Source organism: Halichoerus grypus, chromosome 5 (genome assembly GCF_964656455.1).
Source record: "Halichoerus grypus chromosome 5, mHalGry1.hap1.1, whole genome shotgun sequence".
Taxonomy (NCBI): Eukaryota; Metazoa; Chordata; class Mammalia; order Carnivora; family Phocidae; genus Halichoerus; species Halichoerus grypus.
The window spans coordinates 42,058,310-42,079,729 of NC_135716.1; the positions used below are offsets into that span (position 1 = coordinate 42,058,310).

General features: G+C 42.1%; 1 protein-coding gene across 1 annotated transcript in view; it reads left to right on the forward strand.

The window, feature by feature from the left end:
* Positions 1-21,420, forward strand: part of LOC118518598 (uncharacterized) — a 284,505-nt gene that overhangs the window by 245,502 nt on the left and 17,583 nt on the right. Inside the window, exons 11-12 of the mRNA XM_078072234.1 lie at positions 1,312-1,622; positions 17,608-17,665. The gene's annotated coding sequence lies outside the window, so the exon portion shown is untranslated. The remainder of the gene's footprint in view (positions 1-1,311; positions 1,623-17,607; positions 17,666-21,420) is intronic.

Sequence of the window (21,420 nt, forward strand, 5' to 3'; positions counted from 1 at the left end):
GACCTAATTTTAGCTCCTCATGGAGTGACCATCCAGAGATGCTATGAGAATGAGCCGAGAGGCGGGGGAGGACCTCACGGACATTGACTTCATATGGGCTGCTGTCGGGTCTTGGAGGTAGTTGGCTAATGGGAGAAAGAGAAAGGTAAAATATACTGCTACCATTTAAAAACTAGAGATGGAAAAATTTCCTCAATGGAATTATTATGTAACATACACAATGCATTTTCTCTTGCTGGAGTTTAGAGAGGGTGTTGCCAGGCTGTGCACAACTTAGAACAGCAGGTGTCTGCAGAGCTGTGCCGAGGGCCTGCCCCTGTGCCCACCAGGCAGCTCTGCTTCATTCTGCTTTCAATGTGGGTGATGCATAGAAGGATCCCGTAAAAGGATTCTGCTGGCTTGGAGAGTCACTGCAAGGCTTGGATGTGAGTTCACGCCATCTTCATTTCTTAAGCCTCATGCAAGAGCTCATCATGAGAAACTTGCTCAGTAAATGTCTGTTGGCCAACTAACTGAGTATCTCTTCACTATAAGGACAACAGAGTTACTTTAAAAGCCATGGTGCGACTTTTAATTTCGCAACAAGGTCAAAACATGATCTGTTCCCTTTATGCTTATTTAAAGATCACCCATGAGTCTCCAGCGTGATAGTTACTAGAAATGTGGGTGGGCAAAGTCAGCAAGTGACAATACTGCCTTTCTGGGTATGAGGCCTCATTAATACTTCAATATTCATCTGAAGACAGAAGGGTATGTGTCCCCCAATCCCCTGGCCTCCCATTATGTCTTTGCTTGATTACTGCAGGTGTGCAAAAGCCTTTTCCGTGTGAAGCCACATGTCTCTGCCTAGGAGTTTGGGGTTTGGGAGTGCATTTATCAGATGCATGCCAGCCCCTGCAAAACTCCCTAAGGAAACTGTAGAACACCTGCATACTAATGGTTTTATTGTTGGAATTATTTTATTGCACAATCAAAAACCTACAATCATATCATGGAAACATGCCACATGACTCCAAGTACAGAAATTGGCTGTGAACTTCACTGCTGACACTTTATTTCTTGTAATTAAACTTTTACTTTTATTTCACCTATTTTATCCCATAAACAGGGAAAGAAAATAAAACATATGGAGGGAACTGTGGGATGTTGTGGTTTTTTCCATGTTTTGGTATTTTTAGCTGTTCCCAATGAACCTAAAGGCCTGAAATTTGTACTCGAAGTGTTTAAAAAAAATAAATTCATTAGTTAAAGAATATTGAAAAGCTGGCTACATATTTAGGTTGGAATCTTCTTTATTTCCTTGTCTGGCAGAAAGTAACAGACCACAGTTGCCTGTGTTTTCTTTCCTCTTCAAAACCACTTCTGCTCCAAAGACCATGAACCTGAACTGAAGAAACGACTCTTTCCTGCTGGCGTGAGATAATTCAGTCTCCATGATGTCTTAATCCTGGGCCTCCCTTAATTGACTTCTAACTGTGCTGAACTGTGGCTGCTAGGAGTTGCAATGTGGATCGCAATTTACAAGGCACTCGAATCGTTTCTCGTCCTCAAATTAGTCCTGAGCTATACTTGAGAAAGATTTAAAAAAAGGGTTTACCTTGCTGGCTGTCTTGCCCTCTCAGGTGAGACTTTCTTACCATCTCAGAATGGACGGTTGCCTTGTAACGACTTAGTTAGGGACAAAAAGGAAAGAGCATTAGGGCTGCTGATACCTTGTCAATTTTGTCTTAATAAAATTGCCTCATGTGGCTTATCTTGTCCAGGGGGATTGAAGAGCTCCTAATGCTCTTAGATGTTCATGAGGGGGTGGTGGTTATTTTGAAGCTCTATTCTGTGGGGATCCCATATAAGGATCACGTCCTTTTCCTTTCCCATTCATGTCATTGGGATGTATTTATTAATTAGGAAGTGTACTAGATCTTTGCAGCGGGGATGGGGGGGTGGGGGAAGGAAGTTATTTTTTTCTATGGCCCCTTATGGCCATTTAACATTTATTTCTACCTATCCTACCTAGGTTCTTCCTTTCCATCTTGGGACCCCCAACATGGAAAGCTGTGATATGTATACATGTATACACCAGTGGGTATAAGCGCTCTGTTAACTCTTGGGATAAATAAGATATGTTAGTGTCCTCAAAGAATTCACAGCCCAAGGAGGAGATAGATACATAAATGATAGAGATATAATTTACAAAGATATATGTGAAGAGTGTTTATGGGAGCAGAGAGGAGGGACACCTATCACTGGGGCTGAAGGAGTAAAGGGTGGTTTTCTGGAAGAGATGGCAACTAATCAGCTCTTTAAAGATGAGTCAGAATCAGTTCCATGTCACGCCCGAACGCAGATGGGGGCTTGGGGGAGTTAATCAGGCCAGGAGCTAGGTATGAGTGGTCGTACATGCCATGGCAATGGGCTTGGACTTCATCAAGTAGAGGATGGGGAGGCTCTTAAGCACGGAGTGAAACCGGTCAGATTTGTGCCTTATGTACGTCATTCAGGCAGCTAGGCGCACTGTGAATTAGCACAGGAAAACTGAGGCTGGAGGTCAGACGAGGCTGGTATGGTTGTCCAGGACAAAGTCCTAAACTAGGGTGGTGATAGCAAGATAGTGAGGGGTTAGAGTCAAGAAATAGCTAATAGATGGGGCGCCTGGGTGGCTCAGACGTTAAGCGCCTGCCTTTGGCTCAGGTCATGATCCCAGGGTCCTGAGATCGAGCCCCACATTGGGCTCCCTGCTTGGTGGGAAGCCTGCTTCTCCCTCTCCCACTCCCCCTGCTTGTGTTCCCTCTCTCGCTGTGTCTCTCTCTGTCAAATAAATAAATAAAATCTTTAAAAAAAAAAAGAAAAAAGAAATAGCTAATAGATTAAATTGGGAGGACTTGGACTAAGTTCATAGAAGGTGACTCAGAGGTTCATTAAAATTCTTCAGAATGGCCACAGAAGTTGCTCCGGCTTCGGAGTCTAGATCCGTCATTCGAGACCTGAAGATCCTCCATCATGATCGTCTGCCTATAACTTTGTGGAGAGGCTGATATTAATGTACCAGGGGTTATGGCTGGGTATTCAGGTATGAAATCAATTTTTATAAGAATTCCATGAAGTCTGGTCCTTCTCATTCTCTGGGAAGATTGGGACTAGTTTTCATTTACGAAGCCTAGGATTTGCATTCCTCAGTGTTTCCTGATTGAGAGCCATATCTTTCGTCATGGGAATGCCATTTGGCTCCTAGAATGATTCCTCAGAGCTTTTAGGAGAAAGCCAGCATCCTGGACTTTGCACTCAAGATCCTGTGATGGTCTGTCCCCGTCTTCTTCATTCTCCTCTCCTACCATTCCACAGGTGAATTCTTTCTCTGTGCCTTGCCATTCTTGCCATTTAATAATCATGGAATTTTGCAAATGTCCTTCATACTTCTGAAGTTTTGTCCCACAGTTTTCCATCCAAATGCCTTTTACTGACCTTCAAAAAATATCCTGGAAATCTTACTAGACGGTAAAGCCTCGAAGTGAAAGAACTGCATTTATGTGTACGTAAATGTATATTTATTTTTAGTGGTTAGCTCAGTGCTTAGCAAAGAGTTTTGAATGGATATGGGTAGGCATTTCTCTTGTCCTATATCAGGCTCAGATTGCCAGGGATTTATAAGTCATAAGAATAACTTAAAATACCCAGCAATAAAATATTTTGGAAAAAAATTAAGTATGTGACAATGATTTTAAAGATGTAAAAATGATCTACCAAAGTATATTATTATTGTAATGAATGCCATGTTTATCTACAAACTCATTTAGCTAATACTTATCTGGCAAAATCTGTGAGCAAAGCACAAATAGAACAGATATGGCATGCTTAGGAGACTTACCTGATTGAGGTCCAGATCTTTGGAGGACTAGAAGTTCAGGAATAATATTGAGTGCTTTACTGACCTTTGCATATTGTGGAGCCTAAGTGTGGCTGGGATGGTGGAAAGCACTAGGTCTCCTGGAAGGGGGTCTGAGCTCTGGCAAGTTGATTGAGTGAAACACCTCTGTCACTTTCAGTGGCCTCACTTGTAAAGCCTGGATAAAGGCACACACCTGCGGGGTTGTTGTGCAATTCAGGGAGAGGACGGGAGCTAATGTGGGTATGGATAATTTGGCACCAGGGCTGGGTTTATGAATATGTGACCCGTGCAGTTGCATAGGGTCTTATCCTTGACTTAATGCTCTGCTGTCACCATTTGGAAATTCTCCATAATTAGTGAACAAGAGGCCTCACGTTTTCATTTTGCTCTGGGTCCCTTAAATTGTGTAGCCAGTTCTGCATGACACAATAGGCACATAATAGTACTCTCAAAAGAGCCCTAAATTCTTAACCTGAGATTCGAAGGAAAGCTGAGGGGCCACTTCTAATGAGCGTTAGGCTTTGATGATATCTTCACTTTGCTCTTCCACCGAAGGCATGCTGTTGCTCCTTCTATTCTCGTACCTGCTTCCTGAAGAGTATATAGATTTTTCAATTCTGCCATCCACTTTTTCTCATTTATTTAAAAAATCCATACTGAGATCATTCTTTTATCTTAACTACTATTTTTATCCCCCCACGTGCCCCCTCTCCCTACCAAGATAAACACATTGGCCACCAGCTGCACATAAAATCAAAAATGCAAATTCCTTTTTGATTCCATCAAGGTTCGAGTTGCAGGGTTTTTGTTTTTGTTTTTGCGGTGTTAAAATACTTTAGAAAATCTAAATTTTTTTTTTTTAAACTAAGTCACTGAGATAGTTTGATTTGGGGCATCTACCATATAACTTTAAGATTTTAATATCTTTGTTGACCATAAATTGACTGTGAGTTTTGCTCTGATGAAAATTACTTGTGCCCGAAAGCTACACTGGGTTGAAACATTCTACCATGGTAATCCCTATGGATTAGAGCATATTGAAGTACAACCATGGGAAATAGAATGCTTCTTTTAAACCACTGAGCCAACAAATGAGGTCATTTGATGCTGAGAGACTGTGAATGTCCACGGAGGGGTTAGCTCACCGGTAACATTAAGCTGGTTTGGGCTGACCTATCCCTTAGTTGGTGGTAGGAATACCAGGATTTTTTTTTTTTATCATTCCCCTTTTGTCCTTCCAAGTTCCAAGCTGTAAAATAGACTAAAAGGTGGTTGAATCTCTACATGGTTAAAACTAAGTCAACTTTGTACAGACTATTTCCTTTTGAATTTGTTGTCTAACTGCCTTGATAGCACGTTAAAAATGGCAACGTGTTAGGCATTTTAAATGGGGACGCTTTCAGGTGTCATCTCTAAATGACAATTCAGAAGAACTTACTTTGTATCTCCCCCAAATGCTGAGATGGAGAACTGAATGAAAAGAAAAATGGGAAAATAAAACAAATTGGAATCATGCCTGGCTTGTTTACTTTAGGAAATCTCTTAACACTCATTTTAATCAATTGAAAAGAGATGGTTCATCAGATCATAGAATTTTAGAGCTGAAAGGAGCCTCAGAGATTATCTCATCTGACTCTCTCATTTTATGGATGAGGAAACTGGGACCCAGTGAGGGGAAGACGGCTTTCTAGCATTCCACGGCTAATTAGCAGCTGGGCAGAGAACCGAAGTCACCACATGCCCAGCCTGGTGTTTTTTCCAGCCTGGATTACTGCCTCATTTTCATACCAGTTTAAAGTCTTTATATATTTCCAAATTAAAAAGATTTATAAAAGCAATTTAGTGAACCTAGGAAGAATATGTTTTTTAGTTGAGTGAGCGCTTTCAAGTATGTTTCTGAATATTGACTGGTACTGATATAATACCATATAATTTGTATTTGTAGATTGAAAGAACTGCTCAGAAGAAGTTTATTTATATATATAAAAAACAACCCACAAAAACCTAAAGCCATATGTTTAATATTACATAAGGGAAAATGCTTATGTCTAATATCAAAGGAAATAAGTCCTTCCCCCAATAAAATCCTAAATGCAATTTCAGATGTTCTTTCCCAAAATAAAAAAGAAACCTATGTGGTAGGATATTCACAGACTTTCCCAAGGTTGGTTATCAATAGAGTGGACCATATAATTTTTTGTCCAAACTGGGTCACTTTTGAGAGTGAAAGGAGACATTATAAATATTTCTGTTGAGGCCACAAGTACAAACTGGGACTTTCCAGGGCAACTAGGACATATGGATCACCTTACCTATGAAATGATAAAAAGTTTACATCAATTCAGTGTTTACTATGTGCTAGGCAAGGCCTCAGGGACTTCTAGACTTTAGTATCTCTTTTACTGGTTGAGCAGGTAAAGTCTTCAGAGACATTTTATTATGAGGTTTAAATATTATATTAAAAGTCAGAGGTGTGGGATCACAATTTTTATTTCCTGCAATAAAAGTTGCAAAAATCTTTTCTGTTTCTCTAGGTAGAAAGCAACGAAGGCTTTCTGGGTGACCCCCCCTCCGTCCCCACTCTCTACATCCTTTCACCCCCAACCCCCCCACCCCCGCCCAAATTTCTTCCACAAGTCCCTCTTTCTGAGACTTCTTTGAGTGGCAAAATTCAAATAGGATTACTCAGTGTTGAATATTTCTCTGAGAACAGCTTCCTGGTGAGGAAAGTTTCTTTGTCCTGACAAGATAGGTTGCTGCTGAATTTGCTTTTCTCACTTTCAGTTGGTTTTATAATGGGGCTGTTGAAAGCAATGAACGGTTTAGAAAAATACCCTTGGTACGGCGAAATAGGGACCATTTCCAAAGCTTGTTCAAAATCTGATTACATTAGCAATTTCTCAAATCCATTGTATTAGCTTTGTAATTTGCTTCCATGACCCATGGAATCTATTGACTCAGACAATGACTTTTTTTTTTTTTTTAAGGAAGAGAAAAAGACCTCTCTCTTTGGAAAATACAAACTTTGAAGAACTTGGAAACAATAGATTTCTAGATTGTCTAGAAGGGAAGATCCAAATGTACCCAGTTTGCTTGTCATTGCTTGTGGTGCCTCTGTGGGGGGCTGGGAGGGATGCCTTGATCACTTTTTTGTATTTTAGACAGAGCTTTAAGGACTCACCACAGGCTGTGCTCCTGACCGTTTTCCTACAGGGAGGAAGAAACCTTGACGGCTGAAAATAGCTAGTATGCTTATCGAAGCTTGAGCATGGGCCCAGACTTTGAACTCAATGCTTTCCTAATATTTTCCCACTTCACCTTCACAGAAGTCCTATGAGAATGTCAACAGGAATTTGCCTTCATTTGCAGGCGAGAAAGCAGAGGCTGAGAGAGGTGACTTCACCCGGAACTGGCAAAGTTGTGATTTACAGGCAGTTTTGTCTGGTTCTAAGGGCTGTACCCCTGGGCTCTTCACTCTGCCAGGCCATGTTGCCTGGACTCTCTCGGACTTATCTCAATATGGATAGGATTTTCTCCATTGAAAGCCAGCCAGCCACTTATCCGAACCAAAATGTTAGCATGCTGCTATGGGTTGAATTGTGCCCCACCCCCCAAAGAATATATTGAAGTCCTAAATCCCAATCCCTCAGAATGTGACCTTATTTGGAAATAGGGTCTTTTAAGAGAGAATCAAGTTAAAGTGAGGTTGTTAGTGTGGGTCCTCGTCTGATACGACTGGGTGCCCTTATTAAAAAGGGGAATTTGGACACAGACAGAGGTAAGACAACGTGAAGAGGAACAGGAAGAAGACAGCCATCTGTAAGCCAAGGCTACTAGCAGTCTATAAGGAGAGAGGCCTGGAGCAGACCCTTCCCTAGTGCCCCTGGTGAGAGCATGTCCCAGCAGACTTCTTGATACCAGACTTCTGGCCTCCAGAGCTGCGAGACGATAAATTTCCGTTGTTGTTCCTCTTTTTTTTTTTTTTTTTAAGATTTTATTTATTTATTTGACAGAGAAATTGACAGTGAGAGAGCGAACACAAGCAGGGGGAGTGGGAGAGGGAGAAGCAGGCTTCCCACCAAGCAGGGAGCCCGATGCGGGGCTCGATCCCAGGACCCTGGGATCGTGACTTGAGCCGAAGGCAGACGCTTAATGACTGAGCCACCCAGTGCCCCTCTGTTGTTGTTCTAAGGCACCCAGTTTGTGGTACTTCACTACAGCATCCCTAGAAATACACATTTTCCCATATTTCAGCTGGTGGGGACTTGCTCCTGAGTGACCCGTGATGTTGGCTCTTTTTCCCGACTGAGGCCAGTGCATGGAGCAGGGAGAGACAGGGCAGGCCCGAAGTGCCCGAGATGCAGCACCAGCCAGTAGAACCCATCTCCAGGCTTCAGGACTGAGCCCTGGCTGCCATGCACCGACAATGGGGGGAGGGCAGAATGGTGGCCTGTGTGGTGGCTCTGATCTCCCACCTCTTAGACGCACACAATGTGGTTCCAAGCAGACTCCTTTTTCTCTCTTTCCTACCCCCGGTGGGAGAATGATCTGTCATGGCTCCTGAATAATGCAGACATTGATGATTTCTTAATAACTTAAAAGCCCTTATGATGGGGTGCGGAGAAGGAAGAAAACATGTCCCACCCCCTCCAAAGGGAGAACAAAAGCCTTCATTCAAATCCTTCACAGGAGGATCCTTGGAACTGCCAGGCGAGCCCTGATCCTCAGCTTCTGGGCAAAGTAACCTGGTTTTCTCACACTCACCACTCCCTCTAAGTGCAACCAGAAACACAACTCTCCTATTAGCTAGAAATAATAAAATGCTCAATAAACCCCAAATGATGAAGGCCCAGCCAGGAAACTTTCAAACACTCATGTTTACGGCACACCTGGTGAGTATTTTTACAGTAAAGTATAAAATATGCCCTTTTAAATCGCACAGAATTGGTGGCAAAGCCCATTTATGCCCTTTCAGCTGTAAGCCAGAGTTTGCAGAGTTTATAAACTCCTTATAACCTGTCTCTATAATGTAAAAGTTTAGAATAAAAAGAGTACTTTGACAAGCTGTAGAGGTCAAAACAAACAGCTTCTATTTCGTGTCTGAAGAAGAGAAAGCTGAAGGGAGACTAAGTGTCTCTATGGGATTGTTTTGGCCCAGGGGAAAAAGCCTGTAAAGAGGACTTGAATCAGATAAATTCCATCTTCTCTTTGATTCCTACTGTCGCGTTGAGGACAAACTTGTAACGAAGAACACTTTTGTTGAACAAGGTGTTAGAATAGCGGTAACCCGCTTGGGGCCGGCATGTCGTCACCCCAACATGCCCATGCCAGGTGGTGATCTGTAGCCTTTCTCTCAAGGTATGTGTTTCCCCTGTAGACTTGTAAATGTCTGGGGGCCTTTTCTGATGCTGGGACCTCCCACACTCAGGCCACACCACCCTGCATTCCATCCTCTGCGCCCCGCACCTCCGCCACGCTCCCCTTGGCCCACCTCAATTCCTTCAGCTCTCAGTTACAGTCAGTGACCCCCGCAGCCTGCTGGGCACCTACTGCTCCCCACATTCTTCTCTCTTTCCTCTCTGGAGTCTTCATGGTCTGCGTCTAATGGCAAAATGTATTTTCCTGAACCCTCTGTCTCAGGTTGGGTGCCGGGAAACAAACTCAGCAGTGGAGCCTGGGACGTGCTCCCCGGGCCATCTCCTGTGGGGCAGTAAAGGAAGAAGGATGAGGCCGAGGGAGAAGTTAACGATGGTGAAGCCACGGCAAAGGTCTCCGAGAACCCAGTGTGAAGCCCTTCATCTGGAACAGCTGGGTCTTTGCAAACCTTCCTCAAAGGGCACCAGAGGCTGGCTGGCCCCGGGGGAGGGACATGGTCTTGGGTAAGGAAGCTCCCTGTGACTAAGGGCAGCTATCACTTGGGGAGGGACTCAGCCAGGAACCTTCAGCTACCACCAAGCCTAGCAGCTGGGGAACAAGCGTTGGGTCTTCACAGGGTGGATCTGTGTTCACTACACCCTCATTGTAGAATTCCCATCTGAGGAAAACAAGACCTTATAGAGAAATAAAAGCTGCAAGTAAGGTTAGGAGGAATCTCATATCTATTTTTTACATTTACTGAAATATAACAACAAAACACATATTATCAATGCTAGTTTACATAGCTTAAATCAGTAATAATTAATGCTCTACAATTAATTTATTATTTATCTCTTTCCTTTCCCCTAAGCTTTAATAAGATATTTACAAATGTGTTTTTTTCTGTTACAAATAACATATTAGTAATTGCCATTAACTGAGCGCATACTATATTGCAGATACTTACTACTTTATTCAAACTTCATAAGATCCTGTAAGAAAGATACCATTATCCCCATTATGGATGAGGAAGGCAAGCTTTTTTTTAAAAATTTAAATTCAATTAATTAACATATAATGTATTATTTGTTTCAGGGGTACAGGTCTGTGATTCATCAGTCTTATATAATACCCAGTGCTCATTACAACACATACCCTCCCCAACGTGCATCACCCAGTTACCCCATCCCTCCACTCTCCTCCCCTCCAGCAACCCTCAGTTTGTTCCCTATGATTCAGAGTCTCTTATGTCCTTTGTCGTTTGTCTCCTTCTCTGGTTTCATTTTTTCCTGTCTTCCCCTATGATCCTCTGCCTTGTTTCTTAAATTCCACATATCAGTGAGATCATATGATAAATGTCTTTCTCTGATTGACTTATTTTGCTTAATATAATACTCTCTAGTTCCATCCACGCCATTGCAAATGGCAAGAATTCATTTTTTTTGGATGGCTGAGTAGTATTCTATTGTATATATACACCACATCTTCTTTATCTATTCATCTGTTGATGGACATCTAGGCTCTTTCCATAGTTTGTTTATTGTGGACATTGATGCTATAAACATTGGGGTGCAGGTGCCCCTTTGGATCACTACATCTCTATTTTTGGGTAAATACCCGGTAGGGCAATTGCTGGGTCGTAGGGTAGCTCTATTTTGAACTTTTTGAGGAATCTCCATACTATTTTCCAGAGAAGGCAAGCTTTTTTTTTAAGATTTATTTTATGTATTTAAGAGAGAGAGAGCGGGAGCAGGGGAGGGGCAGAGAGAGAGGGAGAGAGAAACTCAAGCAGACTCCATGTTGAGCTCGGAGCCCCATGCGGGGCTCGATCTCATGACCCTGAGATCACGACCTGAACTGAAATGAAGAGTCAGATGCTTAACCAACTATGCCAGGTGCCCCAGGAAAACAAGCTTTAAAGAGAAAATATTACTGTCCAATTCACATATAAATGGCAGAACTGGGCTGTGAACCCAGCTAACCCTGGAAGCTCTACTCTTTTTTTTTTTTTTAGAGCTGGGGAGAAAGTGGGGGCAGGAGGGGCAGAGGAAAAGGGATTGAGATAGGCTCCACATGAAGCCTGACGCAGGGCTTGAGCTCACAACCCTGAGATCATGACCTAAGCCCAAACCAAGAGTCCTACTCAGTTGGTTACTGAGCCACCCAGGCGCCCTGAAGCTCTACTCTTTTAACTCTATCATGTTTCATTTTAACCTAACAAGTAGCTTGTTTTCCTTTTTGGTTCTCTTTCCAGATATCCAATGCCTCTCTGATTTTTGTTTTCCCTGCTAGTTGTGGAAATCCATTCCTGAAGTCTGACTATAGTCCCAGAAATAAAGCCATGGAAGAGAGAGGGGGCCTGTGTGCAGACCCTAACTGGAGAAAGTCAGTGGGCCGTCCTTAGAGACCCCCTTCTCCCTCCTAGGCTGGAGCCCAGGCTACACGGCCCCCGACCCCTCACCCGCCCCCTGATGCAGGGCAGTCTCCCTCGGCTTCTCCGCAGTGCCCTGAATCTGTAGATGCTTCACCCCCACAACCTCAGGCCCTCCTCCACCATCCTCTTCCCCTTCCAGGGCCCAGTGCTTTTTTAACCTAGTTCTTAGTAGAAATGACTGTTGATGTCCACAAATTCAGATCTAAAATCCTCATGGCAATGGAAAGAGACTAAATAGATGCAGTCCTACCTCCCAGAAATCCAGGCACAGGGAAGAGAGGTGGAGAAGGGGACCACTATATATGTAATGATTGAAAGACCCGTCTTCATGTGTCCTTTTACAAGCATGTTTCACATTGAAAACCTGGTTTGGTGAAGACCAAAACTTCCTAGAGTTTGCGGCTTCAGGCAGAAAAAAATTCCCCACTTCATCATTTCAGAAATTTGAAGTTAAATGGAGCCAATTATCTGCCTTTCTCTTTCTCCCTCTCTCTCTCTCTCCACACACATACACACAGTCTATCTGTATAATATCTAGGTATATAATTTGTAAAATTACAAATCTCTATATAAATATAGATCCTACATAAATATAAATCTATATATACAATTTGTAAAATTATAACAAAAGGACTCTTATCCAGCTGGCTTTATCCAACTTAAAATGTGCCATGTGGGCTTTAGAGGAGAAATCAGGATGAGATGTTTAGCTGAGGTCTTTTTTTATACTAGAATAGTGGAATTAAAATCTCATTTTTTTGAAATGAAAAAAGGATAGATTTTCATCTGTCTGAGATAATTTAATATACCCTACCTGGAGGCAGAGGAGAATGGAGCGAATGATTCTTCTAGTCATTTCTAGCTCTATAATTATATTTTCAGAGGGAGAGAATAAAGATTCCTGCTGCTCTACACATTATTATACATTTTGAAGAGGATTCAGAATTTAATATTTGTCAGTCAGCCACTTTCCTAATTTTATGTCTAATTAGCCAAGAAATTGAAGTTTCAGAAACATTCTTGATTTGCCAAATTCCCCTATGTATTTCAATTCACAAACATTTAGTATGTTCCTTCTAGGTGTGAAGCACTTTGTTGGGGAGCCAGGGAAAGAGGCTGAAGGAAGAGGGCACGGGCTAGTCCGCGCATGTCCAGAGTCCAGTGAGGAAGGAGGACGATTCAAAATGAGTTACTAAGTTGGAGCTATTGTCCTTTAACAGAAATGCAGAGGTGGGGTCACTGCATTTTTTGAGGTGGGAGGAACACTGAGGAAGCTTCACAAGGAGCTGATGTTGGAACTGAGTCGGGGGTAAGCAGAACCTCACACAGGGCGCCTGAAGGGAGGAAGGAAGGGGAAAGGAAGGAAGGAAAGAAAGAAAGAAAGAAAGAAAGAAAGAAAGAAAGAAAGAAAGAAAGAAAAGAAGGAAGGAAGGAAGGAAGGAGGGAAGGAAGGAGGGAAGGAAGGAAGGAGGGAAGGAAGGAGGGAAGGAAGGAGGTGGGGGGAAGAAGGATGGAGGGAGAGATGGAGGAAGGAAAGAGGGAGGGAAGGATGAAGGGAAGGAGGGAAGGAAAGAAGGAAGGAAGAAGGGAGGGACAGAAAGAAGGAAGAAGAAAGGAAGGAAGGCAGGCAGGCAGGAAAGAAAGTTTCTTTGAGCCACCTCTCCACTGAGACCTTCCCCTGGCCTATTGTGACTAATGTTCATCTATTGTGTCTACTGTGTAGAATCTGGGGGCTCAAGCATGAAAGGCGCCAGGCTCTGCTGGGTTCTTCATTTCAAAACTACCCCATGATTGCTTCCCACGTGCACTGCCGATAAGGAGGTAGCGCAGGACTCTGCGCTTGCAGCCGATCCGGGTGTTTGTGTGTGAGGGCTGTACCGCACGCCACAGGCTCATGGCCCCCTAGCCAGCATGCTAGCTCGCAGGAACCCCAGCACTGCAGTGAATTCCCACGGAGAATGCTCTCCTTCTCCCAAGACTGCCTTGTCTTCCAAATCTCCAAAAATAATAGTACTGTTTCTGTCAAAACTGCTATTTCCGTAGAGATGAATCTTCCCTCCCACATTTGTCTTATTTTGCAGGACATTGTTAAAAATATCTTTTCATAACTAACTAATAGTATTTATTTCTCCCTTTCACAAGCTTGACTCTCAGGGGTATTATAATGCTGCAAAGGACGAATGTTTTATGGGATTTGTTGCAAACAGACCACAGCCCCACGCTCAAAGCCAGCACTCATTTCCGTGTGAAGGCCTTGAATTTGAACCTCAATGCAGTTCACCTCCCTGTGGTGTCCTAGCCACCCCTGTCCTCTTCTGGTGATCAGACTGGCCTTCTTGCCTGCAGCCAGTTGTCAACTAATCCTTCTAACTGTGAATCCTCAACTGGAAATGTTGCCTTCTGTAGAGACACGTTCTAGTGATGGAATCACAGGCACAGCCACGGGCCTAAGTAGAAGCACGGTTGGGAAGGAGCTGCTGGCACAAGGCTGGACTCGTCCACGAGGAGCCTTAGCCCACATCCCCCGAAGGTGGTGGGAGCTGCCTTCTCTGCACCCACAAATACCTGTCAAAAATGTCTGGACTTTCTAACTTCCAGGTGCTGATTATTGGTGGCCTCTATGAATGAATCCCTTCCCCCACTTTTCTTGGGTCTCCAGATATACAAGCATCTAAGACACTGTTTCTTAGTTACAGACAAAATAGAAGCTCTTAAGCTATGATTTTCCTCACCCTTCTGCTTCTCCACCTCAGAACATCAGTCTCTGTGTCCATCTGAGCATTTGTCCTGCTCCTCTGCCTCCTTTACCCAAAGCGAGCCCGTCTCCCTGTGTTCTGGATTCCACCCTGTGCCTCTTGTTTCCCTGAGTTCCCTTTCTTGCCTATAACTTCAAAGCGTCCCTCTCTCTGTTCATGGGAGTCCTTGACATCACACAATGTACAAATCCTTCTTACCTGAGAACCTGGCTTCCTCTCTATCTTCAAGTCATGACAAGCTGGTGTTCTTCCTCTCCAGTCTGAGGTAAATTTTCTTTCTAACACCACTGGTCATCCTCTGATGGCCAATGTCATGGATACTTCCCAGGCATCACATTTGATTTCCCTGCAATATTTACTGCGGCGGATGATGCCATCCTTCTTAAATTTTCTTGATTTCTTCGTTGAACTCCTTGCACTCCTCCTTGGTCTTCTTTCCAGGTGTCTCTTCTTCCATAGCCCATTTCTCTTCTTTAGTCCTTCCTGGGCTCTCTCATTTATTCCCAGAGCTTAAAATCCATCTTTCTGCTGTTGACTGTGAGCCCACATCTCCCACTCAGACCTCTCTCCTATGCCCCAGATATGTATGCTCAGATGTGTGATGGGCATGTACACCAGGCCAATCCAAACACCTCAAATTTGCTCCATCCCAAAGTGTGTCTCCCCCCACTTCAACTCCCTTCACCTTACTCTCTCTCCTGTATTTTCCTAAAGGTGCCAGGTACCACTATGCACACATGGGATTCCTGGATTTATTCCCTGCCTTCACCCCACACAGCTAACTGAATGATAAGTCTTATCAATTATACCAGCCTGTGGGTCCATGCTCTCTTCTACTTCCTGTAGCTTTGCCTGATCCAGGCACCCATCAGTTCTTATATGAATTCTTCGTGCTGCTTCCCATTTCTAAGCTTGCTTCTCACTACCGCTCTACCACAAACACCATCTATCCACCACAAATCTGAACATGTCAATGCTCAGTCAGAATTCTTCAAGGTCCTTCTTGGCTTAGAACAGGGAAAGCTTTGGCGCATGGGCCTAATGTGGCCCATCTTCTGTTTCTGTGCAAACAAAACTCGTGTACAGACTCAAATCTTCTATTGCATGAAAGTAGCCATAAACAATGAACAACACTTGAGTATTTGTGAAAGAGAGTATAGGGTCTGCAAAACCTAGGATATTTCCTGTCTGACCCCTTTACAGAAAATATTTGCTGGCCCCTGGCTGAGAGGATTAACCCAACCTTCTTAGCATAGCACAAAAGACCCTCCAAAATATGTTCTATCTCTGCTTGTTTAGATTTCGTGTTCTTTAACTTTCTCTCTAATAGAAAGCAATGTTGGATTTTTTTTTTTTTTTTGTACATGAGGTTATGTAACATGGTGATTAAAGGTGGGATATACATCAATGATACCTGGATTGAATCCTGGCTTTGCCACTAATTATCTGTGTGATCTTGGGCAAATTACTTAACCTCTTTATGTTTTAGTTTCCCCATTTGCAAAATGGGAGGTCCTGATCTAAACTTTTCCTAATTCAGAGAACTTTGGAAATATTTTATTTGTCTGTAGCATAGAGCTAATGAGATTGTCTTTTGGGTGATAGTTCATGGCAGTAAGCTGTACCAAAATGTATTTTTGAGAGCAGCATTAAACATTAAACTATTCTCACTTGAATAAATCAACTTTCTTATCTCAACTGATTTATCTGACATTTGGTAGGAACAGAAATTCACCTGTCAATGCAAAAGGCAAAGAAGTGAGAAAAGAAAGGGGGGGTATTTTTGAGGAATTTTAAAATTTAATGGAAAAGAGAAAGACTCCCTCTTTAAAAAAACAATTATTCCACCCTGTATGTGAATGTTACATAAACTGAGAAGGACCATGTATACATAAACTGTTATGTTTAGACTTTAGTGCTCACCCTTATCTGATTCTCTTCATCTAATTTCTGGGAGAATGATAACTTTTTGCCCTTTTACAGTTAGGTAAGATCTTGCGACTAGTTTGGCCAATAAGCTGGACCACTCATTACTTCCTGGTTGAAGCACTGAATTACTGGTGGGAGACTAGCACTTTCTTCCCATGCTGGACAGAACAAAGAGGACAATATTCCAGATGGTACATCTACAAGATGGTGGCACCTCTCTTAGCCTGGATTACTGAGTCACTATATGGGGGCAAGTGGCTCTGGAGTGTTGCCTGGACCCACAATAGATTTTTTGACTGTGGGCAATGAACTTCAACTGGATTCAATCATAGAGATTGAGGAGTTTGTAATTGCACACAACCTAGTCTATCTTGGATAATGATTCTATAAGAGAATAATGCATTTTTCTCCCTTCATGCTCTTAGACAGCAGAATTAAGTGGAAAGAGCAGGTTTCCCAGTACTAAGTCTTGTGTGGGGCACTAGAAGGAGTTGTTCTATTGTTCTATACTGATGAGGAAGGGCCGCCCCTTTGTGATCGACTCCTGGTTGTTTTCCCTCTTTTAATTAGCAGTTTTTGTTATTGTACTTGGGAGGCGAAGCTTTAGGAGCAAAGGCCATGGCTTTAATGATAAATGCCTCCTCAAACATTTCTAACCTGGAAATAAAATAACATAAAACCTCTCAAATGAATGTGGGAGCAAGCTGCAAATGTCAATTCTGCCATTGTATGGATTTAAAATCAAATGTAAACAATGTTTGAGGAAACACTGACCTGAATCAAGTCTTTTTTTTCACACTAGTAATTAGTTCTCCAGCAGCAGGCTCAGGCTGAAAGCTGGGTCGGTGCCCCTTTCCCCTAGGAAGCCGAGAAAATTCTCACTGCAGCCAGACCACAAGACAAGGCCCCTGGGGATGTTGTCTGCCACGGTTGCCTTTCGGCCCACTTCTGGTAAAGGGCAGGTTTCTTGGCAAATGCACCCCTACCTTGATTTGCAGGGAGTGGATAGAAATTCTTTCTTTCTTCAGTGTGGACAGTAACAGAGTGGAGAGGCTTGAGTAGGGATGATGGAGGTTAATATTCTAGAAATCAGATGGCAGACATAACCAACATTGGGGATGTCGGATATTTTAACTAAGAAGAAAGGTAAATGGCCACAATGTTATAGACCTTTGTTCATACTCTGGAGCACAGTACAACTATTAAGTCAAATGATCTGAGAGTTTCTTATTTTGATTTTTATTTTGCAGCTTCTTCAATAATCAGAACTTTTGATAACGCATTTTCCTGATTCATAAGACAAATGGGGTAAGGATGGATGTTTTTTGAAAAATTTGAGACTGAATGGCTGGTTTACATTTCCCACAATGAACATCATCTCTTTAAGTCCAAGAAACAGATACCAAATGGTGTGTAAAAAGTACAAACCAGTTAATAAATGAGAACTTTAACCTCTGGAGCTATTACTCAGAACTAGAAAATTCAGACATGTCCTTGTGAACATCAGTGCCATTTCCAAGTTTATTTGAGAGCCTTTGGTCAAGAAAACATTTTCAGATCATCAAGATTATCTTCTATGTTTCAAATTCACGGAACTAAAAGAAAATAAGACTCTACCTAATGAGGTGGAAAAATCACTTAAAAATCAGATAAATACCAAAGACTTCAGTATTAACGATTTATTATTATGGTATTCACTAACCTTAGGCAGGCTGGATATAAATGTTCTCTAAAGTGCTAAGTAGAAAGAATTTAATGATTTCAGTTTAATTCCCTGTTGCACTGCAGTCCATTCTGGAAAGAAAAAAATAAAAACCATCAACGTACATTACATTAAAGGTCTGAGTCTCAAAAGGAACTCTAATCTTTAGCTGGAAAAACAAAGTATTTGAAAATGCATCCTGAGTCTAGCGAAACTTCATCGCTCTGGAACAAGTCTGCTCTTATCAATGGCCAGTTCCTCTGTTATGACAGTAAATTAAAATACCATTCTTCGCCTTAACAAAAAAAATGAATAAGAAGAATAAGAAATTTAAATGACTTTGCTGAATCAATTCTTTGGCTTGTTTTTCATATCTTCTTCCTTTACTGAGGCCTTAAATCTGATATCCTTTAAATAGGCAGGACAGAGAAGAAAATGGCTCTTACCTGTCTGCTTCCCTTTCTCTCTCCTGATACTTCTGGTCTTTGTTCATCATTTTTTTCAGGTCATTACATCCCTTCTGGATTAATTTCTTTAATATCCCATTGGCTGGGCTGCCAAAACTCATTTCTTCATTACTGTTCTTTGCTTAAGGGTAGCAGTCGTTGAATCCTCTACCACATCCCCTTTGATCTGCCTTGGATTTTTTTTTTTCATAACATCTATTTCTTTTTCCTTCTTTGTTTATCCCAGTGGCAGAAAAAGAGGATTAATTATTTCTATGAAGCCAGCACTTCTCTTTGTGTCAAAGTGCTGGCAAACAGAACACATTTGTCTCAAGAAAGAACGTTTCTCCATCGGTTGCGATTGGGGGTTCTATACATTGGACGTTGGATTCACTGAGGGCAGGGTCTGTGTTTGTGGATTCTCCTGGCAGAGCCAGGCAACCAGTGACAAGTATCTGCAGGTCGAAGTCCAACTCCTTAATAAGTCTCCTTGTCTCTAGCCATATGTGCCTCCAAACCTATCCCGGAGTAATCTTCCTGAAACACAAATGGAATCTGTTATTTCCTGGCCCTGAACATTTCATGGGCTCTCCACAGTCTTCAGATGATACCCGAACTCTTTAGAATTGCATGATTAAAAACACTGTTTTTCTCCAGCTTACTTCATATCTCCCCATTCTTCCCACCATCTATTATATTTCAGCCCTACTGAAACAGATGGGTTTCCAGACAGAATAGATGGGTTTCCATCTCTGGGCTTTTGACCTGTTAGTCTCTCTCTTGGGAATGCCCTCCCCTCCTTTACCTACTTGGCAAAGTCCTCACACTTTTTAGGACTCAGTCCAAGGTCAGCCACTCTTTGAACCTTCTCGCATTTGCCTGGGACCCACAGGGACACTGCCCCCATGGCACTTTATGTTCTAGTCCGGTGTCAGGCTCATGACGTTTCATGTGAGTGTCTACTTGCCTGGATCATCCACTAGGTTTTGAGCTGCTTGAGGATTGGATCTCCGTCTTATTTATCTTTTGGATCTCCATGCCCTATTAAAGAGCCAGTATTATCATAGTGGCTCAGAAATATTACATGCTCAGATAAATGAATGAATGAATGAGTGGGTAGTAAAATAACTCAATATTTCTCATTAGTTGCATGGCATAAATTATAAATCACTCTAACTTTATTTTTCTTTTTGGTTGGCAATAAGAATATTCCCACATGCATGTATTTAGTAGTTGTTATTATTCTGATTCATTAAGATGCGTATTTTGAATAATATGAATTGATTATATACACAGCCTGAATTTGTCAGGAAATTGTGGCTTCCTTTTTTTTTTTTTTTATAATTTTATATAGTTTCTCATCCTTTTTCTTGGTAAGCCACCCTTCTGTTGGTTTTCTGTAGAGTAAATAGGATTTGGACCTGTTCACTTTAAGAATGTCCTCTTTCCTTCTAAATCCCCAAGAAAAATTGCATCAGTGGTCTGAATTTATCAAGATAGCATTGAATTAAAAATTGGGGTCATACTATACATACACAATTGTTTTCCTACGTTTTCTATATTTCGTTTTATTGTTTTGTTGTGAGCATTGTACCATGGTATTAAATATTTTAGGTAAGCATAATTATCGACTGCATAATACATCAGTTTTTGGTTGTACTCTTTCTTCATTTCTACAGTCATCGCTTACTGCAGTATTATTGCATTGTGTGTGTGTTATGTGTATACTTTCGTTTATATGTTTGCATATTTGTACTGTATTGCAATGTAAAACATATTTCTTTTTTTTTTTTTTTAAAGATTTTATTTATTTGACAGAGAGAGAGATAGCGAGAGCAGGAACACAAGCAGGGGGAGTGGGAGAGGGAGAAGCAGGCTTCCCGCCGAGCAGGGAGCCCGATGTGGGACTCGATCCCGGGACCCCGGGATCATGACCTGAGCCGAAGGCAGACGCTTAACGACTGAGCCACCCAGGCGCCCTGTAAAACATATTTCTTATTATAGATTAGGATCCAAAACTTTTGAGAGCCAATGGCTTCCTTATAGACTAGTTCTGAGACCACCTATTCCTCTTTAATATTTTTTCTTACAAAGGCAAATCAGGTTAAGATGAACCTCAAGGAAGGCAACTTTGAAAGGTTTAACAAATATAAAATTTGTGAGTAGAAGTTAGAATAGTCCTACTGTAGAATTAAGTGAGGAAAGTCCTACCAGAGAATAGTCAAACATGTGATAGATAAACATATTATGCTTGATTTCCTTGTGTGACTTATGGGAGCCGTACTCATTATTTTTAACTTCATTTGCTCTACCTACATTAGGTCTCTTGTCTTATTCTACCGCCCTAAGTCCCTCTCCCTCTGCCATTTACTACAGCAGATCGGGGACCCCTCAAATGAGGAGCCCAAGGCTATAGACTCAGCTCAACACGGTCAAGTGTTGTTTCTACCTTTGGCCAGCAAGCCTGGGCCCTCTGCTGTCCTTCCCACGGTGCTCTCTGTATCATCAAAACTGAGGCATGTCTTAGGAGTGAGAAGTTTCAGTTAAGGAAATCAGGGTGGTGGTCCCCAATTTTAAGAAGTCCATCCTACCTTCCTGCACTGCAGTATGATTCTTGATTCAGAAGATGGATAAATTTCAGAATCTTACATCTTATTTTCCTGCATTAACACCTAGCACATCCCACAGACACGTGGGCTGGTAAGTCCTCTTGTGTAAGTTTTCCACAATTCATCTTTGTGATTCACCATTTCTAATGTTAGTAATTTACAGTAATGAGCCATGAGCTGACACCCAGGCTGGATGAGACAGAGGCAACGTTCAATCTACAACAAGTGGCAAAGAGTACTTGAGGGATACATTCTCTGCATTCTGAAAGCATCTTAATGATCTTAAGTGCTTTAGATGTTTAGAGG